Below are 20683 nucleotides of genomic sequence, written 5' to 3'. Positions count from 1 at the left end.
TGCTGCACGGTTATTGTAAACAAACAATACATTTAAGAAGTCTCTAAACAACAAAAAAAGCAATCTGCTTGGGAGACAATTGATTTTGTGATTATTGTTTAGTGTGGAATCACAGAATAACAGCAGGGACTTCACAAAATTGGCGCTGAAAACTTTGAAAGTGCAATACTTTATGTTTAATGTAACCATAGAAACATGAAAAATGGCATTGACTGAATCTATCTCTCTCTCTCTGGCTAGTCCACTTAGTACTGAAAAACTGACATTACGAGGCTTTCGAAGTAATTTATTACTATGCGAAAAGAAAGTTGCTCCGACGACATTATTTGGCTGCGTTAAACTCGATGCGTTGAGGAAGTGGGTGCAGATGGAATGAGAGTGTATTGAGTGTATGAGAAAAATGTGAAAGAAAGAATTGGAAAGCAGTGGTTCAGGCGGCGCTGGCCCCTAAGCCATTGCTGCCTGGGAAGGCGTGACTTTCGGGAAGTGCAGCAGTCTCTAGAAGATTCCAAAGTCACCCTTCTCATCTCTGTCTTCTACGGTTTTTTTTTTTCCAAGACACCCTTCCCGCTGGCCACATTTCGGGTCTGCTGAAGCTCGCCGAAGTAGGGGGAAAGAAAAGAGGAGAATGTCGGAACGTAAAGCCATCAGCGTTCCGCAGGCACGAGCTTGCGTCGGGTTCACTCGAATGCTTCGTTGTTAGGATAAACTCTATCCACCACTAGGAATGCAAATAATAAAACGACCTGTGAAGTAGGCTGTTTTTTCCATGATTGGGAAAGTTTTGCCTCCAAAAATGGGACATTTTTAATGAAGCAAAATTTGAGCATACGAGGTACCGCCACCGCTTAAAACTTGCAAAGAACGGCCATTTTAGATACGGCCCTTTTCTATTGTTTAGTAGGATTAAACGTTTCGGCGAGTAATTGTGCTGCTGCTCATTGTAAAAAAAATGCCTTCACATTGTTTCGAAACACGCCGAAACATAATCGCACGCTCGCAACTAATTGTTGGTAAATTAGGTGTGTTCGGCGAGGAATGAAGTTCGCAGTGACAATGAAACTTGTGCGCAATCTTCAAGAATCTGTAGCAGCAATTCATATCGTTGATTTTAACGCGCGTTCCCGAACTGCGTGCAGACATCCTACCATATTGTATGGCAAAAATCATTATTGTATACGTTAGAAATGCGTTTCATCGAAAAACGGAGATATACAGTGTTGCAACGTCACATTCCCGGGAGTACTGCATGGTAAAGTTCAGCGGCATGGTGCGAGGTTTTGTATGTGTAGAGAATGGGGCCCTATTTTATTTCTAGGCGAGTTCAGCAGTGCACAAAAAGTTGATTTTGGAGATTAAGGTGACGTTTGGGACAGTCATTTGGAGCTCAGTGATGCGTCTTTCCTCTTCAGCAAGTGAGAAACGTAGATTTGCGGATGCAGCCAGTTTGTAAAAGTTCGGCCGCAGTTATTTCTTTGGTGCTTCATATTTTTGCAAACGGCGCGTACGTGTCGCAACGCTTTTTATTTGCTTAGTGCACTCTGTGGGGATTATCAAAGTAAGAATAGAGCTAACAATATGGAAAGAACAGAACGGTCCTGCGCACACTCATGAACGTGTAGGATATTTTCATTAATTTTTTTCAGCATTTATTTTTAGGGGCATTTTTATTTAAGAACATTTATTGCATTTTTGTGGAGTCAAGTTTAATCTAAAGCAAAAGAGCCTGCATCTTCATTCGGAAGGGTTATTTTACGTCTAGTTGATTATATTATGAAATTTATCTCAATCTAAATTTTATGTGCACAACGCCTACTAATTCAGAACAATAACTGCTCGCGGGAACACCAAGCCTGCCCTTCACATGTTTTTGAAGCTGTTGTTGCTGGCCGTAAAGTGTTGCCCCTGAATTAGTGAATACAAGGTAAAGTTTTTTTTTTTTTTTTTCAGGTAAGCTTTTATTTTCAGCGGGGGGAGGGGGGGCGAGCGCACGTGCAGGTCACGGTAATGTTTGGTAGCAACTGAATGAAGCATGGTACAAAGAACGGCTCAAAGAGTGGATGTAAAGTGACGAACAAGCTCGCTCTCTTGGGGTGATTAGAATTGCGATGGGAGCTTGGTTAGGCAAAATTTAAGCATGAAGAGAAGTGAAGACGCTAACTTATATAACGCGCTACATATACACATCAGCACCAGCTCGCTTATTGTGCATATTCGGAGGAAGTGCTAGAAGCATGCCTCAGTTTTCGGGCTCCTAGTTCATTTTCCTCCAAACAAGGGGGGTGGACCACGAAATAACCTGAACGACCTTTGCGCGTCTCAAAATCCCACTGTCAAAACAACCGGGCTATTTCGGCGAAAAATGAGAACGGGCGTGTGTCAAGATTTCGGCGCACGTTAAAGATCCCTGGGTAGTATAAATGAATTCGTAGCCGCCTTTGCAACGTGCACCATGCCCAGGTATATGTTCATCGCTTAAAACCCCCGAAATTCATTTTTTCTTGCGTTCTCCGGGAAAGGTCAGCTTTTTTTTTTTGACAAATGCTCCGGGTGGTGCACAGAACTCCATCTTCGCTGTAGAAATTTGGAAACGTGTGTTTACAAGCGCCAGTGACGTACAGCACGGCCGCTGGATGAGAGGCGCACTGACCTTGCGTGCGCTCTCATCCAGCGGCCGTGCGTACAGCATCCAGCGTTTGGCACGGCGCTTCTCTGCTTGCCTCCGCGAAATACTCGTACCGCGGAAAACCAGTTTCCCCCCACGGGCATTCCGAAGTTGAATAGCGCCTTTGTGAGGGAACTAGCCGGTCAGGGGAGCAGCAAGGCGAAGAAAAAGAAGGGGCTGAGGACGGGGGAGGGGTGAGATGCGGGCCGCGAGGTTGACTCCCTTTCAAGCTCTCTTGAGGACGCCCTTGCTTTCCACAAAACTTGGGAGCGAAATCCGGCGCGCTGAAAACAAGCGCGAGCGCTTGCACAAAAAAGAAAACAAAGACGTAGATAGAATATGGTGCAACACTGCGCCTAGACAGCTGCACCTCGGTAGCCCACCTTCTTGAAAACTGTTGTTTTGCGTGTTCGAGAAGACAAAGGAAGAATTAACGAGGAAAAAATATATGCCCTAGTACAGACAAAAAGAAATGACGGAATTGTTATCGCTTGTTTACATGTATTAGAGCTTTCCGTCCCGTGCGACGGAAAGCTCTTCTTGTTTTTTGCCATTTTAGAAGGCACAAAACAAAAGCGACCGGATGTCGAGAATTCGTCTCCGGGTATACCTTCGCTGTGAAATAGAAAGTGAAAATCTTCGACAAACCTGCCCCCCCCCCCTTCCCCCCCCCCTTTTTTTTCTGGTTTGTGGATTTTAGCATGAATACGAGTCCAAGAAAGGGCATGTCATCACTCGGAAAGAAAACTGTGCGTGTCATATGTGCACAGAATTCTGCGCAAACATATTTCAAAATAATCCTAACAGCAGTGCCATCTCTTTACTAATATAATTTGTAAAAGCCTTGTCACATACGCTTCGTTCATTGCTACATTTTCTCTCGAGTTTTTACGTTTCTGACACACTGAGTTAAAGGCAGTGTCGCAGGAGGCAGCGGTGACGCAACATGTCAAGCTATTTATGTAGGGATCATCCTGCAAATTGGAATTGACATTGCTTTTCTGCTGGTTTTGGGTTCCACGAGAGAAAAGACCGACTCATATCCGGCTTAACCTAGAGACAGTACATAAGCTTCCCGTATGCATGAACGCGTGGTGCGTTGAACCAGCCCATGCGCACGCGTCAACCAAGCTATCAGAGGCTTGGTGGTGCTCAAGAAGAGCCGATAATTTTGTAATTTTTAACAGCGGAGTCGTTGTTGCTAGCCGTCATCAGAAAACCCCGAGTCTATAGTTACTTCCGCCGTTTATCGCGCGCGTGAGTACGCGTTTTACGAGGAGCGCCCGGCATCCTCCAGCTAGGCTTTCGCGTGGCGCTCGGAAAAAAATGCCCAAAAACACAGTTCACGTGCGTCCCCGCCTGAAGGGGCAGCACAGGACAGCTCGCGCTAAGGCGCCCAGTTTGCGAAGCCGGGTGCCGCATGTCCTAGCGTGTGCTGGCGCGTTCCACTTGGAGTAATGTGAAAGCCTGCGAACAAAACCATCTGGGCCCGCCAGTCATGCTTGATGAGGGAGACGATATAGATGGATATGACAATCACTACTACTACCACAGTGAAAAGCGATGACGGAACGTACCAATAAACAGTCTCAAACCTAATGCCACGCGTGGTGGTGTGTCCTTCAGTGAGGAAATCCCCCAGCTTCGCTATGGTTCAAGCCTTGTGCGACTTAGTGCAAGCTCCACCAATTTTTTGCCTCAACAGTTCCCTTTACTGAAGGAGTTGAGTCGAGTGTGGGGTTTAACGCGCCGACGCAACGCAGGCGATGAGGCGCGCCGTAGTGGAGGGCTCGGGATTAATTTTGACCACCTGGGGATCTTTAACGTGCGCCGAAATCTCGTACACACGGGCGTTTTTGCTTTTCGCCTCCATCAGAAAAGCGGCCGCCGCGGCCGGAAATCGAACCCGCGACCTCGTGCCCTTTACTTTTATACCTGTAACCCCTAGCATGCGCTCCAAAGATCACGCTCCAGAACACCTGTCTGCCGCAAACTTTACCTAGGGCCTCGACCTGTAGTTGTGACGACTACACGCTGTGCTTTAATAAAGCAGCCACTTTAGTCAAGAGTGGAAATAAATGAGAAACCTGTATCGCTTCCGGTGGCCGATAAATTTCGCTTGGTGAACGGTTTGCATGCCATAACACCCGCCGCGGTGGCTTAGTGGCTAAGGCGTTGCGCTGCTGAGCACCAGGTCGCGGGTTCGATTCCCAGCCGTGGCGGCTGCTTTTCTGATGGAGGCAAAAAGCAAAAACGTCCGTGTGTACGAGATTTCGGTGCACGTTAAAGATCCTCAGGTGGTCAAAATTAATCCGGAGCCCTCCACTACGGCGCGCCTCATCGCCTGCGTTGCGTCGGCGCGTTAAACCCCACAATCAATTACATGCCATAACACCTTTGTTTTATTTGTTTCATGAACTGAAGCTATTTAAAACAAAGTTTTTTATGCTGTCACAATATATCTAAGAAATGAAAGCAAATGCACCAAGCAAGCTAACCTGGCACGTATGCGCTGCCAACAGCTGCGTGAAAACAGAAGGAAACCATAAGAGAGTAAATAAAAACGATCAATTATTCAAAATAACCTCCGAGATGCAGTAGGGGAATGACGTTTAAGTTATTTTATTCGTGTTTGTTTTTATATAGGGACTTTGCCAAATCACTTATTGCTGTGGCCTTGCCGATTACACATAAATAATTATTGGTAGTCGCGCAGTGCAATAATATGCAAATGCTCTTGCCGCTGTTGCGCGGTTGGGCCATTCGTATAAACTTGGCGGGGAATGCCATGAAAAAAACACTTGATATCTATTTTTTTTTCTTTATGCGGTTATGTGACGGGTAAGCAGATTATGTTGCTCCTTTCACTTAGGCTGTGCGTAGCAATTATAGCTGCTGTTTTCAGGCCATCAGCATCTTTTTGTGCATATGTGTTTTATTAGCGCGAAATAAAATGACGCACGACTATCCTGCGTTTAATTAGGAATTTGGATCTCTAGGAGGCCAAGTTTAGTGCAGAAATGTGCAGAAGGGACACTCGAAGTTGCACAACGGGCATCTAGGAGAGTCGAGTTCTTTCAGTATATTTATCGATAAGCAGCCTAAGCTTCACGCACGCCTTCGAATGCTAGGAAAATAGAATGAAAAGTGAATATCGAAGAGAAACGTAGGTAACGCAAACGGCCAAGTAGAGTGAGGGAGGAAATAAAGTTGATAGAATAACAAAATGACACAGGAGAGTACAATTCAAAATGAATGCGCTTACCATTGGATTCACTAACCCAATATAAAGAAATAGCAATTAGCAGCATCGAGGAGGCGGAGGAAAAAACGTTTTTATTTGAGCCGACAAAAAGAAAAAAAAATGGTGGGTGGCTTCTTCTCAATTCACAAAGCCGCGAGCGACTGCTTCGAGGTTAAAAAGATTATGTGCATGCTTATCACAAACACCGAAGCAACAAAAAGTATTCATGCCAACGGGCTTACTTTCGCAAAAAAAAGCGCTTTTCTTGCTGCGCAATAGAGCAAAATATGATGGTAGTTATATTTAATAACGAAAAGATATTGTTAAAGTTATAATAAACGGACATAAAACAAGAAATAGGACGCCAAACTAGCATACACAAAAACAAAAACACAAACGGAGGTCATTATGCAGTACTATCGAGCTCTCTGCCATTTTTCTCTTGTTTAAATTGAGCGCCAATGCGCCGTCAGCGCTGCTTTCGTATTGGGCAAAGGACGCCATAACATTTTAAAACTAAAAATTCAATTTTTTGTTTATATATTCGAAAATTTAAAATAACATAACTGTAATAATACGTTTATAAAAAGGGAACAAACTACTTATTTCTAGATTTTGTGTGCTACGCAAAAGTATATTATCTCTATGTACGCAAATACTTCGATGAACGCGGCCGCGCGGCCATACTCAATCTGTTGCTCACGGCCCAAACCGGTCCCAACACCAACAGTCATGGAGGAAAGAAAAGTTTAGGAGGAAGCGTCACGTGACAATCGTGAAGCCTAGTCATAAAAAATAAAAAGGAAAGACTGATGGGAGGTGTTCTATTCACGTGACAGGCAAGCGGTAGTTCTTTGCGCCTCATGTGGCCCTTCGCCGACGCTGCGTGCGTGCGTCTATCCGTTTGGTTGCCGGGCCGTCCGCGTATTCGAGTTTTGGCGACGAATCGTTGCGCGCAGCTCTGCCTGCAACCCAAAACGCGCAGCGGCCTGATCGTGCGGGCAAAGTGGTCGGACGGGAGAGGCAGAAAACATCTTTGTTCTTTCGGACCCGTCGAAGTTCACGCCGCAGTCGGAGTTGTGTGCCGCCGCCACGTGCAGAAGTGGAGATGATCTTTTCAACTTTGCCGCTCAGGCAAAGTTGAAAAGATCAGACATTCTAGGTAATCAACCATTTATTGCCAAGGCGCAGTCAGTCCACAATTCAGCAAGGTCCCATCCCAGGCGTAATCTAGCATTCGTTTTTTTTTTTTTTTTCGTATACGTATCGCACCAATCGAGCGGTCCTCAGCGGACAAACAGCCGTACTGCTTGCGACGCGAGGTGTTCACACCCAACATAAGGGTTCTGAACCTTTTGTTTTCCAATGCACTGAAGTAGATAAAAGCGTACCACCACGCCGGAGCACCGAAGAGGCGAACGTATGCAAAAGCGCGCGCGAGCGAAACCAAAGCTAGTCTCACCACCTCCCCGCCGACACGACACTCGTTACGCGCGATAACTGAGCAGAATGCCAAGCGCAATCGTCACAGCACACCTGGCAAACACCGCGCAGCTGTAGGCCGCTCCATGCTTGTGAATGTTTACGGCGGCGCGTTCGAGCGATCCAACGCCAGAAGTGAAATTCGGCTTGCAGCTCGTGAGGGTGCTTCGTAAGAATGCGATCGAAGTCTCGCCTTGCTTTGAACAGCGACAGCGGCAGTACTTCCACGATACGAAGCTTGGAGCACAACGCTGGCGAACAATCTTGTACTGCTTGTACGGCGCCTTCGGCGACGGCGCTCGCCACTGCGCTCGCCTCCACCTCCACCGGCAGCCAGCCGGAGCCACTAAATGCTACCGCGGGCCTGAGCGTGGTGGATTTTCCATAATGCATTGCGCGGAAGGAGCCCGAGGAGGAGAAAGCAGCTTCAGAGGAGGTTGGCTTGCCGAAGCTGGGCCGCCTGACGTCATGCTCCCTCCTAACATTTTTCTTCCTCCATGCCAACAGTGCCCGGTCCCACGACCACTAGGCTTATTTTTCTTGCGATACGTGTTCGACACCGCGATGGAATTATGTGAAGACAACTTTGCAACCTGGAGCCAGCCCATGTCGTTTGTAACTTGCCCAGGATAGTACACCATACCCGATCGCCGGTGGCTACTTCTCTGCGTCGTTCCTCTTCTCAGGTAAGCCGCACCTAACCGTGCCTGCCCATGTCGCCTTTGTTGTCATATACATGCTGTTGTGAATTGTCATTCCCAAACGGTGACTAATCGCGACCACTAATAAAGCGTGGTGCACGGAAAAGTTGCTGCCACTCGTTGCCGTGAGTGTACGTATTGTGTTTGATCATCGCTTGAGCGGCGTGCGCGTGGGCGAAGTGGCTTGTGGTGCTTGCATTGAGAGAGAAACGTAGTTAGTGCTAAGGTGTCCCTATCACCACAGCACCTTTAATTTGAGGAACTACACTAGCGTCCGAATGTCATTTGAACCAAATGTCATTTGACTCAAATGCGAGGTTGTGCTGGTACACTAGGTTTTGAAATGCCATTCAGCTCAATTGACATTCGAGCCAAATGAGCTCCGAGAGAGACATTTGGGATTTCAAATGCCATTTCTAGCACTCTCGCACGCAGCATCTTCAATCGGCAATAAAAAATACTTCCGTACGATAAAACAAACAAAACTATTTTATTTGTGGAACTTTGTTCACTGTTGATTTACTTAAAATGTGAAATAACCATATTTATTTTCATACAAAAAAAATTCGCAATAAGAAAATCAAACTACGCAAGACAGCCACCACATTAGAATCAAAACTGGTGTCTCTTCTAATTTGATATCATTTTACTGCCTCAGACTGCTCCTAAATTTGATTGTTGTATTATTGTACGAAAACGGAACGGAGCGACAACAGTGCCACTACAGCACGGCGAGCAATTGTGAAAGCTTTCAAATGCCATCGAAATTGTAGTGTCGCACGGTGGATGCTGAATGGCATTTGAAGCACCCCATTTGAGTCAAATGACATTTGGTTCAAATGACATTCGGACCCCAGTGTAGCCGGGGTATTAGTCTCAAACAGTTGAACTGTGTAAGCTTTGTGTAAAGGCTGTAAAAGCGAACACCTGTCTGATCACGTTACGAAGTATCATTTGTTAGGGTTACAGAGAAGGCCAGTTGCTTTCTATAATATCGTGCTTGTCTGTCACTAAGTGTTCATGTCAACGACAATACAAGTTTTTTTTTCAACCTTCCAATTAAACTCGTGCGCCCTCATCACTACGTTGGCCTAAGGGCTGCTGACGTGCGATTAAGGGAGGTGAAATTTTTTCTGCCGGCCTTATTTATAGTGTTTTTCAAACACAACTTTTACATGCCTGACAGAATGACAGCGCTTTTCCTTATCCTCAATACCAGTCACAGTCAAGATGCAAAAGCGCGATGCCTTTGCACCTAGAGTGACAGCTATTCATTCAAAACAATGTAGGCATGGAGCACAAGCACCTGAACCTAATGCGGAAGGGACCGTGCAAACTTTCTTGTGGCAGTGCCAACCGAGTAGCCTTCACCCTGTGCTGTCTCTACCGCAGTGAGCGCTCTGGCATCCAATTCTTTCAGCCAGTGTTGCATTGCATCAGCGTATCCGGCTTTCCCATAAAGTGGCTGAGAAGTTCCAAGACCAGAAAAGCAATAATATACTCTCACAATATCACATTCAATATCACATTCAGCTACAGGAGGTAGCCTTATTAAGCATGATGTAGAGTGCAAGTGCCAACAGGATGCATCGGTGCAGAGAAGTGTTGGCTAACTAAACCATGTGCCATATGGTGGAGCTAGTAGCGATTATTTGGACTACCAAGGCCCGTTACTTGCATGTGAAAGTTTCAGCCTTCTGAGAGGGCTTAATGGTAAATGATTAAGGCAAAGCAAATCCCTCGTGCCCAGCTTCGATAGTCGGTATTGTCATCTTTGCAGCTACACTTGTGATGCTGATTGCTGACAAAATCACTGATGTGCATGCAAGGTTTTTGTGACGTGTGTGAGACTGATTTGTGGCATTAGTGAGGAATGTCAATACGGCTGGCGAAGAATTGCAGGCTGTAAATGCTGAGGCAAAAACATGGCCAAAGCAAAGGCGTATTTGTATTTGTTTCTTTTAATGCCTCCAGCTATTATGCAACCAACCAGCTCCATTGCTTTCTTGTCTGTTAATCATGTGTTATCTTGTTTTTAGACTTCGAGATTCCCAGAACTCTTCATGCCTTGCCGTGCGATGACAAGGAGCCAGGATGACGAGGACAAGAATGAGAAGGAGCAAGGATACGCTTGCCAGCTCTGTTCGACACAGTGTAAGTGTCCAGACATATTTGTGAAGCTACCAGAGTTGAGCGATATGTGAATGCTTAACAGAAGAAGTACAGGGGCCTGTAATAATTATTAAGAAATCATTCATAAGCTAGTAACCTTTAACCTTTTAGGAGCCTTTTTAGGCGCCTTTAACGTTTACACTTGAAGCTTTTATTTGTTGATTTTGGAAAAAATCACATAGCCCACACTAGGGTGCTTAGCCTTAGTTAGTCACTAAGTTTCAACGTTTTTTGTCACCATTGTACACATTTGTTTACCATCTTGACCTGTTCGAGGTATGAACAAAAACATTTAATCTAATTCGTGGTTTCATTTTGAAATGCTGACCAGCAGTTCAGTTTTATTTTTTGCAACCTGTATTCATAACTGCCTAGAAAAGAAGTTTGGGGGCATATAGGCATTCATTGAGCTTTCACTGTTATCGTTAGTGACCTAACTGACTGTAGTGCTTACACGGCTTCTACTCTTGATTGGCACCTCAATTCTTTGTTGGTTCTTCGAAGGGGTCAGATGACCTATCTTCAAGAAAATTGATTGTCCTTTACGGAACCCAAGCAGCCAGTGACCGCACAAAACAGCCCACTGTTGGAAGTGTGCTCTACGAAATAGAAATAAAGGTACAAGTGTAGCATGACGTGGCTGTTAGTAGCAAAAAGTGTGATTACATTGCAAGAGGTCAAACACGGATCTGATTTTCAGAGTTATGAATTGTCTATACGATGAATCAAATTAAGCAAGCTGTTGCTGCACATAATGTCAGTTGATGGACCAAGCAGCATGTGCAAAGATCGAAGTCACCTCAGTGGTCTGCCATCGGTCAAGGTGGGCCACAGGGAAGGCGGAGGGGGATCTGCATGCGTATGTGTAATGCATTGCTTGCAGTTTCACCTGTACGTTATAAGGCACCTGAGTTCAGTGCAATTTTACTTATAGTGCCTTTTGTGGTACGTGTCTTCCAAACTGCGGGTGTGAATGCTTCTACAATGCGGTTCATTCACTTTTGTCTTCTCTCTTTACTCACTAGCTGGCAGGGCCACCTTCATTTAAGATTAAAGTCGAGGGTTTGATAGATTTGAACGAGAAAGAAGGCACCGACCAAAGAATAAAAAATGAAAAATTTAAGACTTGAAATTTTAAAAATTTAATTCAGTTCCCACACGGAGCCTTGTTCACAATGAATTTACTGCAGAGAAAAAAACGGCCTAGGAGACTTTAAAACCTGGCGTAGGCAGCATGCACACATGGGTTGCAGGGTTCCAATGTTGTAATTAAGGCACATTCCCACTGGCGATTTGTCTCGTCGTGCGACGGCGCGCGTCGCGTGATGAGGCTTTGAGGTGGTGTTCGCACTTGCGATGAGCGATGATGCGACTGCGTTCAGCGCAGCTGCTTCCCGACTTGTACGACCTCGTTGGTGCGTAAACCATTCGAAGTCAAAGAAAATGATGTTACGCGACAAAAGCAGGTAGAAATCAAACTAAAACACATGCTACTAATATGGAGCAATGCCGAAAGCATTTGGGGGTTGCGGGAGGAGCAGAAAATAAAAATAAAAACCGAAGAAGGCTCTTTCAAACATATTATTGCACGAAGAAACGCACACGCTTGCTTTCACGCCACAACACGCGCATCACGGCCCACAAATGTCGCTTCTTTTCACAGGCGCAAAGTTCTGACGCCTCCTAACTCTACGCGTGTTTACCAGTCGCCGATAGACGAAGAGGCTGCAAGTCAACCTACCGTCTCGCTGTCCACCTAGCTCTATACGATGATTACTTCCTTTTACAATCCATACACGCTTCTCCACACTGATGAGTTCCACGCTATTGGTTGATTATTGCGTGTGTTGCGTGTCAGTGTTGCGTGTGTCAGTGGTGTATGCTCTGAAAGTGGCTTTACGTGTAGATGTCTGTTCATTCCAGTGTGCTTGCCATGTTGTGCAAAGGTGTTGTCTGATGTGTGACTTGGTCGGTGTAGGGTATTGTGGTAGGGTATGTCGACTGTAGTAAGTGCAGCAGCGGCAGCCATTCGGTATGCGGTCTCATTACCTGCAATCCCATAGTGCCCTGGCACCCAGCACATGGTCACTTCAAGGTTTAACGCAAATACAGACATAATAGTATTAATGAGAACATTGACCACATGGTTTTTAGACATTTTACCAGTCTATCTCATGACGTGTCAGCTCTGGATGCTCGGCGAGGACATTTCATAACACCGTATTTGTTTTTACATCATAACAGAGCTGCTTAAACAGTGGAGCTTTTGAAAGCAGCCTGTTTCACCTTTATACGCGGAGTTGAAGTTCACACAGGGGACCTGCAGGAATATTTTTCTTATGGAAGCGCAAAGGCGTCAGAACTATTTTCTGATAGGGGGAGCGAAAAAATCCTAACAGATGCCATCATCATCATCGACATAATCATCATCATTTATTTTCCTTGAGGATTCATGCATGTGCAGTATTCAAGATGACAAGAATAAATAAAGAAACCATACAAAATCCAATCAAATGTTTGTCCAATATTGCAATGCTGGAGAGCAGTCAAAAAGACTGTTATTGTTTTGATGGCTTCAGTACCCTCTACAAGGTGACGGTAGCACGCACAATGCTAAATCTAAATATTTTATGTATCGAGGTACAGAAAGCACTGCAGGCTCTTGAAACATATGAAAACAGTAACAGGGAACTTACAGGGGTAGTGCAAAATGCCAGATCATGATTTGATACACCTTTCGACTCAACCGTGTGGGAACAGCTCGTTGCACACCGTCCTCTACAAACTGCCGGCTCACCGCTCTGACGTAAGAGTGTTGCTCGGTTTTCCTTCAGGTTGAGCCTGGGGAACTTCAGGCTACTCCCTTTGCCGGGCCACGCGTTATCATGGCCCACCGTTCAGTGATTCGCTCGGCGTGGTTGACCACCTCGAAAATGCTGTCCGGCTACCCGCGGCAGGCGCGTGGCTACCGAGGGTTAAGCGCAGGGGGTGGATGGTGCCAAGGCTGCGATTTGAAGCGAATTTCGTCTGATCCTTAAGACCTTCTGGGAATAAACCAACTTTCCCAGAACCGTCTGAGGCTCAGCGAAAGATTATGGCTCTTCTTTGACTGGGGGAGCCGTACTCCCCCATTTGTACAATAGGGGGAGCCGTCGCTCCCCCTGTTTCGACGCCCATGTGGAAACGTATCTTTTACGTGGGCCAGTGTGTGTCGCAGCTTCTTGCAAGCTGCCTAGCAACATGCAGGCTGCCTAATTACGACTCGACGGAGGAACAGATTTGATTTAATTAGGAACCTAGTGCAGAAAAGCTCCTCCTAATTACGAATGTCTTTCCATCGCAGGCTGCCAATGTCCTGCCACCGTCCTGTGTTTCCTGGCCAGAGCGACACACGGATCAACTTTTGTTCCCTCATGGTGATCAAGTGCTGTCTGAATTGAAGAATGCTGAAGAGGGACCTGCAGCCCAGTGATGTTACCACACAGAATTGCATGATTATTTGTAAAATGATCTTCTGCACATGTCGGTTTTTAATGCTATCAAAGCTTGAACGTCCATTTTATTCTTGTTTGTAGGCATTCATTGAAACTTGTCAATTTACTGAAAATGCCGTGAATGCTGCAAGTGCCCTAGCGGCTTATAAAGCTGTCCACGCTGTAACCAGTTCAAAAGAAAATGTAGCCACATTTTTTTGCTTGTGTTGTAATTTTTTGCTCACTGCCATTCTAATAAAGAGTTATTGATATTTCTCAACTTATTTTTGTGTTAGACTAATTCTTGTTTCCTTGGTTTATGTCGATATTTATGAATCTGTGTTTGAGTGGATACGCAGGAAGGCTGACTATCTTTGGCTCACCTCAAAGCATGAACTTCTGATACCATGCAAAAATTATGGTGTGAAACAATTTCAGCCAAAAGGCTGATGTTGGGTACCTCGTTTTATGAGTGTCAGGCACAAATTTTTTACATGGGGGTTCAATGTCTTTAACACTGTTGAACTGGCTGTATACTGTAATGTATACTGTACCTTCACGCAGGCATTGAAGCAGGAGTCTAGGCAAAATTCAACTAGGATATTCATGATAGTTCGTGTATAAATAAATGGTATGAGGTATTATAAATAAATAAACGTTTCTTATGCATTTCAAGTGCCTGTACAATGGAGAACCAGTAATGTGCTTCGCAGTCCTCTTAACCATGTTTGTCGCTACAGCGGCATAGCCTTATTCCGTTCTACTGTTACATGGATCACATGCATCACAGTACAGCGATGCAAAAAATATTTCAGACGGCTAAGTTCTGCGCTGCAGGGATGCAGCATTCTCCAGTGCTCCTGCGATACAGAAGAGGTTATTGTAGTACTGCGATACGGCACAAGTTCTGGGGCAGGGATAACGGAACATGTTCACAGTCCTCTCAAATGGATCTTTTCTGTAGTTCTGCAAATACGGGTACATTCTGCAGCCTGGTGAAACGGTCATGTTGCGTAGTCTTGTTATACAGCCAAGTTACGTGGCCTGGTGGAACGGTCATAATCCGTGGGCTTGCTGTACGACCACGTTCCATCGTCTGGTGACACAGCCAGGTTCTGTAGTTATGTTATACGGCCACGTTCTGTAGTCTGACGTAACAGTCATATTCCGTAGTACCGTGACACGGCTATGTTCTGTAGTTTTCTGACATGGAACATTTTTCGTAGCTAGGGGTACGGAACAAGTTCTGTAGCAGCATAGCATGACTATGTTCCGTAGCCCTTTTAAATGGTTATGTTCTCTAGTGTCCTGACACGGAATATTTTAAATGATTTGGAGTACGGAACAAGTTCTGTAGTAGCATAACACGGCCACGTTCCGTAGCTTGCTTGAGCGGCTATGTTCTGTGGTGTCCTGACACGGAACATTTGTCGCAGTTGGGAGTACGGGACAGGTTCCATAGTAGCATGACACGGCCATGTTCTGTCGCCCTCTTAAACAAAATATGTTCCGTGCATCTTTGATGCGAAACATGTTCCGTAGTCCTGCAATACGGTTAATGTTCCTTGAATACGTACCACGGAACATATTGCGGCAACAAGGTTAGCACACACATGTCCCGTACTTTGACGGCGTTTTTTTTTTACAGTGTGGTGAAGTTCAGGGTCAAAGTTCTCGCGTCTCCTCGTTGGCCTCGCCCATGACGGCTGTACTTTTGGCAGTGCGTCCGTGGCATAGCAATGTTCGTGCGATTGGCGTTCACAATTACTTCGAGTAAGGCCCTGTCGGGCATATCTGCAAAAGGCTGGCACAAAAAACGCGCAGTTAAAGAATGCGCTCAGATTACAATTAGCCGCCCATTTCTATAATAACTACCGTATTCCAAGGCCAGAAGCGTGCTAACAAGCGCAATTGTGAATCCTTCTTAATCTGTACAGCTAACATTGGTTCATGTGTGGGCTTTGATAAATTACAACTTGCTACAGCCGAGCTGGCCGTGACTGCACTGATCTTATTCGAGCAGCCGAAGGCACAAGAACTCGGCATCGCGAAGCTACATAAAGTGACGCCGACGCAACAGTTGTTTGAAACGAGCAGCTGACTCTTCGGTTGTTATACGCTGGCGGCTTCGATAAGGCCGGCTCCGAGGCAGCTGAGCCTAAAATGGCGAATTTAAATGGACAGTAGCGGCGAAGAGAAGAAAAAACAAACAAACACGGGGACGAGGTACTACGTCACTGGCCGTTGGACAATGGCGCGCGGCGTTCACCGGCGAAAAAGAAAATGGCAAAAAACAAAGGAGGAAAGGAGCGCGGGCGAGGGCGAAAGGCGGCGAGATCTAGTATATTTCAGGGACCTTACATCAGATAGCATAGAAACTTGCTCTTTCCCCGTCTTGACGTTATTCGACCGCTCGAATTACGTCATTACAAGATGTAGCGGCCGCTTTTCTTCAGATGCACGCGAAGGAAATAGTGAAAGCGTTTATCAGAAGCGCTGCAGAGTCACTTGAAGTAGATTAGATCGCACACTAATAAGGCTGCGAGTGCACATGGGCAGCCTAACTGGCCGTCGCGTCTTTTTTTTTTGTACAGCAGATACTGATGCTCTTTTTTGGCGAAGGCTTGTTTAGATCAGCGCGTCTTGCATTTTTCTTTCTGACCTTGTGTTCTTAGCTGTGGAATCAAGCCGACGACAATTGAGTGCTGTAACAATCAACCGAGTCACCTCGACCATTGCGGCCTTCTCTCGATTTCCCTGGGAAGACATTGTTCTAAGGCGAATATGAGCGCTCCTGAATTAAAACACGAAAGTTCAGGGCCTTTTATTATCACAATTTTTGCATGCGGGAAAGTATGCCACATTCAGCACCCCAGTCGGACAGAAGGGTTTGCGTGCTGAGTCCACACAGAACTGCTACTTTTAAAATGTTTTGAGCAAGTTTCCAAAGTATCCGATGTGCCTGGAGCGGTAATATTACTGCGTAAGAATGTATGTCCGCAGCAAGAATAAATGTCCAATTGGTCACGGTGGAACATGTAAGAGGTATAGTAGATTAAATGTACATTCATAGCTCGCAATTCTGAGGACTAATCGAAAAAAAAAAATTGGGCCCATCTCCCCGCGCGGGGGACTCGAGTAAATGCGTCGCATAGGGGGTGGGTGTATTGCGTTAACGTTTAGTGTTTGGGGAGTTGGTGGTAGTGAATGCGTTGTATCAGCAGCTTCTTGACGTAGTTTGAATGAGTCAAGGATATAAGGCGTGTTCGTAGCCTCCCATTCTGTGTCAGCTTTGTGGCGCAGTGGGTAGAGCACCATGTACCTTGCGTTCCGCCCGCAGGGTCGAGGGATCGAAACCAGGCGCCGGATAGTATTTTTTTTATATAGTGTAGGGGGAGGGTGCGGACTACGACTCCGGACGTCAACGCGGGTGAAATCGTGAGTTACTGAAATGCTCTGCATTTAAAAATCACGAGACATTCCAGGTGGATGTTGATGACCAGCGAAGCTTCTCTTGGCACGCGACACCCAGGTGGCGCCAAATTTACGGGAAGGTGTAAACAAATTTAATTTCTCTTGAAGGTTGACGACGGGCGTCCTCAAAAAAGGCGCGCATCCATTTATCCATGCACTTACTTTGACTCTAATGAACGTGCAGACGGTGCATCATATTAACTAGTCTACTGAAGGTGCGTATCGTGTTGAGACGTATAAGCTTGAGGCCAAGAACGGCGAGCGACATTGGTGGTGACCACTTTCTGACAATGCATACACCGGGATATTTTTTCCCGAACGCCCCACGGTAAAGAACGCCTCACTCTTCATATACGTAACTTTTTGTTTGCATACATGAAAATTACATAGAACACTATATATCGAAATGAGCTTCGCCTAAAAAAAATGTATTTGTCATGAGGCGGCGCGCTGTCGCCGTTTGGGAAGCCGGTTCCGAAAAGAGAGGGTGTGGGTTATATAGGCTCTATTCCTTAAAGCGGGGCTAAGGCGTTGCGCTGCTGAGCACGAGGACGCCGGTTCGATTCTCGGCCGCGGCGGCCGCCTTTCCGGTGGAGGGGAAAAGCAAAAACCCCCGTGTTTCCGGGATTTCGGCGCACTCTAAAGATCCCCAGGTGGTTAAAATTAATCTGGAGCAATCCACTATGGCGCGCCTCATGAAGCGTGAAGCAGGGATTTCCCCCTTTTCACGTAACGCTTTAGCTCGTGATTCCCGCACTTCTTTATGTGTATCCAACGTGAATGTTTACCAATTCACTCCATTTCGGGGATTGTATTCGGCCTTCTAACTGGAGTACACATATTCGGGGTGATTGAAATTCAGAATTTCCCTACAATACATTTCGGAGTTCATATACAGTGAGCACTCATGTTAGCGCAGTGCCCTTGTTATTCTTATATCGCCACAAAGGTGTTCAGCTGTGGTAAATGGCGCGTTGGCCACGGGAATTCTTATTTCTAGAAAAACAAGAAAAACAGGAAAGAAAAGGGTATATGTGAATACTTTTTAAACGAATAATTCTCTCGAATATCACGGGCTTGGAGGGAGACCGACAATATAAATAAATGAAGCCACCTATGGTTAGGATAACTACTTTGAGACTTCATGCGATCGACACGGTTAACAGGAAATTAAAATTTAATATTCATCAGACGCGATATCCGTGCAGTGAATTTCAGTTTTTGTTCTGCCACGAGATGAGATCCGCATTTATGTGTAGGTTTGTTGTATGTGTTTCTCGTGTTTAGCGTTTATTTTTATATGACCCTTTCACGCATTACTTGTCACACCCTAAAACTTGTACTTGTGTCTTTGTTAGCTTACCTATACTCAATGCCCCATCGAAGAAACTGAGATACTTGTAAATAAACAAATAAACATGTAGAATCTTACTCAGAGGGACGTTAAGCCCTTAGTTGAAGCACTCGTTACAAGTCTTTATGTGTAGTGGTGTGTCCGTGAGTTCGCATCGTGCGGAAAGTTAATAATGAACAGTGACAAAGGAATTCCAAAACTAATTATTGATACGTCATGATGTCATAAAATGAATCAATTCCAGAACTTCATTGAAGTAGCTAAGGTGACGCGCCGGGAATATCCCTCGCAGCTACTTTTGAACGCGTTTTGAAATTTCATGCTTTCTGCTTACGTAATTACATGCGTCCCTGCAATTTGAATTTTCGCAAAAGCCAGGCACGAATACCAAACTTCGGGAAAAAGCTACGGCGGCTGCTTTTTTACTCGAAAACGTCGTTGCACGGTTGTAGCTGTCAGAAACAATTATTATCGAATGTTTTCGTCTGGTGGTATAAAATGTGGGATAAGCTGGAAAATAGCGTTGTAGATAGACATAAGCAGTATATTTAGTAGTCGTCGGGAGTTACTTCACAGCGGACAACCTTCCCAAGCTCCATCAATATCCCAACGCAGAGGGCATCCGCTTTCAGAGTAGAGGGCAGCGCAATGAACGGGACGAAGCGAAGACGAGACAAGAACAAAGCGCTTGTGTTTGTCTCGTCTTTGCTTCGTCCCGTTCGTTGCAATGGACTCTACTCTGAAAGTTGTGTACCAACAGGCTCAAGCTTCAACTATTCTGAGGCATCCGCTTGCCCTCCCACAATAGTCCCGGGGGAACTCCATTGAAGCGTCTCCCCGGCCACAGACGAACAATTAACTTGAGGAGCAGGAGTTGACCGCGCCGTCGCAGTTGACAAGTCAAACCGGTCAAACCCCGCTACCGCCCCGAGAAGAATGAGGGAAAACAGCCGTGTAGGGAGGATTCCATTCGACTATGGCACGTGGTGGCCGCTTTCGGAACTAGAGGCGCTTGGGCAGGAATCCTGGACTCTCCCCTTTTTCCAACCGCAAACCGTGCAGGCATAAACCGGCAACCGGTGAATGCACATACTTAGGCGTGAAAGACACCGGCGAAAATGTCGCTAGGAAGGCTTTCCAAGCTGGGTAAGAAGTATGGGCTTACGCCTGCGTTCGAACTGGGAAAGGTTCTCCGGAACCGGAAGGGATTCGCAGCTACGTAGCGAAGCGAAAACGGTGACGGCAAGTTTCGGTAGTTTTAGGGGAAAACCTTTTGGCAGCCGTTACCTGGGCTTCGCGGGAGCTGCGTCCGTTTATGTCCGCGCAACCGAGTGAGTGAACGCAGCAGCGACAAAAGAACAAAAACGGAGGGGAGCGGCTAGCCAAGGGTGAGGTGGCGTTCGACACGTGCGGGTACGGCATCATCTCTCTCACTGCCTTTCCCTCAAACGTGTCTCATGCGTCGCCACCAAGGAGCATCCTCCTCCTGACACTTTCCCCAGACGCTGTTCCATACTGGCGTAATCCGAACCACGTGACATTTGTGCGGGAGGTTCAAACACGATCTGCAACAACGTGCTCGCTGCTCCCTTGTGCGGGGCTAATCGGAACGACGCGACATTTTCGCGGGAGGTTCAAACACGATTTGAAAATGCTGGCCGGCGGCCGCGGCGCGCTGCGAGGTAGGAGCAGAGTAGATCAGAGTAGCTCTATCAGAGTAGCTCTATCTGTACCAGACTATATTAGTACTATATCAGACTAGCTCTATCTGTACCCGCCACCGTGCGACCTCTTTAGTGTTGCCTACATTACTAATAGAGGAAACGCGTTGACGTAGGCGCCCCCTCATGGTGATCCTTCTAGCTGCCACTCCGCCTTTTTTAGATTCATCTATTGGTCATTTTTAAAGATTTACGACGTTTACAATTGGTTTACTTCGAGCTCGGCAGATAGCGAGCAATGTCATCTTGGCATTCTTTTGTGTGGTGGCGGCCTCGCCCCAACGGATGCTACGGATCCATTTTTAGCACGGCATTCGCCGCCTTTGCTCTGACAGGCACGATTGCAGACGATCTGCACGTCGATGCATCAGTCGTATCAAGGTGAGGGACTAACTAG

The 20683-nt window shown here is 46.1% G+C and overlaps 1 long non-coding RNA gene across 1 annotated transcript; it reads left to right on the top strand.

Annotated features, from left to right (window-relative positions):
• The first annotated feature begins 7897 nt into the window (after nucleotides 1-7897).
• LOC144152868 (uncharacterized) lies at nucleotides 7898-13940 on the top strand. The gene is made up of 3 exons (XR_013319243.1): nucleotides 7898-8077; nucleotides 10132-10246; nucleotides 13608-13940. It is a non-coding gene; the product is annotated as an uncharacterized LOC144152868 (long non-coding RNA).
• The last annotated feature ends 6743 nt before the right edge of the window (nucleotides 13941-20683 follow it).

Source organism: Haemaphysalis longicornis, unplaced genomic scaffold (genome assembly GCF_048455015.1).
Source record: "Haemaphysalis longicornis isolate Haplotype H1 unplaced genomic scaffold, Haemaphysalis longicornis Haplotype H1 scaffold_9, whole genome shotgun sequence".
Taxonomy (NCBI): Eukaryota; Metazoa; Arthropoda; class Arachnida; order Ixodida; family Ixodidae; genus Haemaphysalis; species Haemaphysalis longicornis.
The sequence above is the reverse complement of the archived record's forward strand: the minus strand, read 5'-3'. Positions and strand labels throughout refer to the sequence as shown.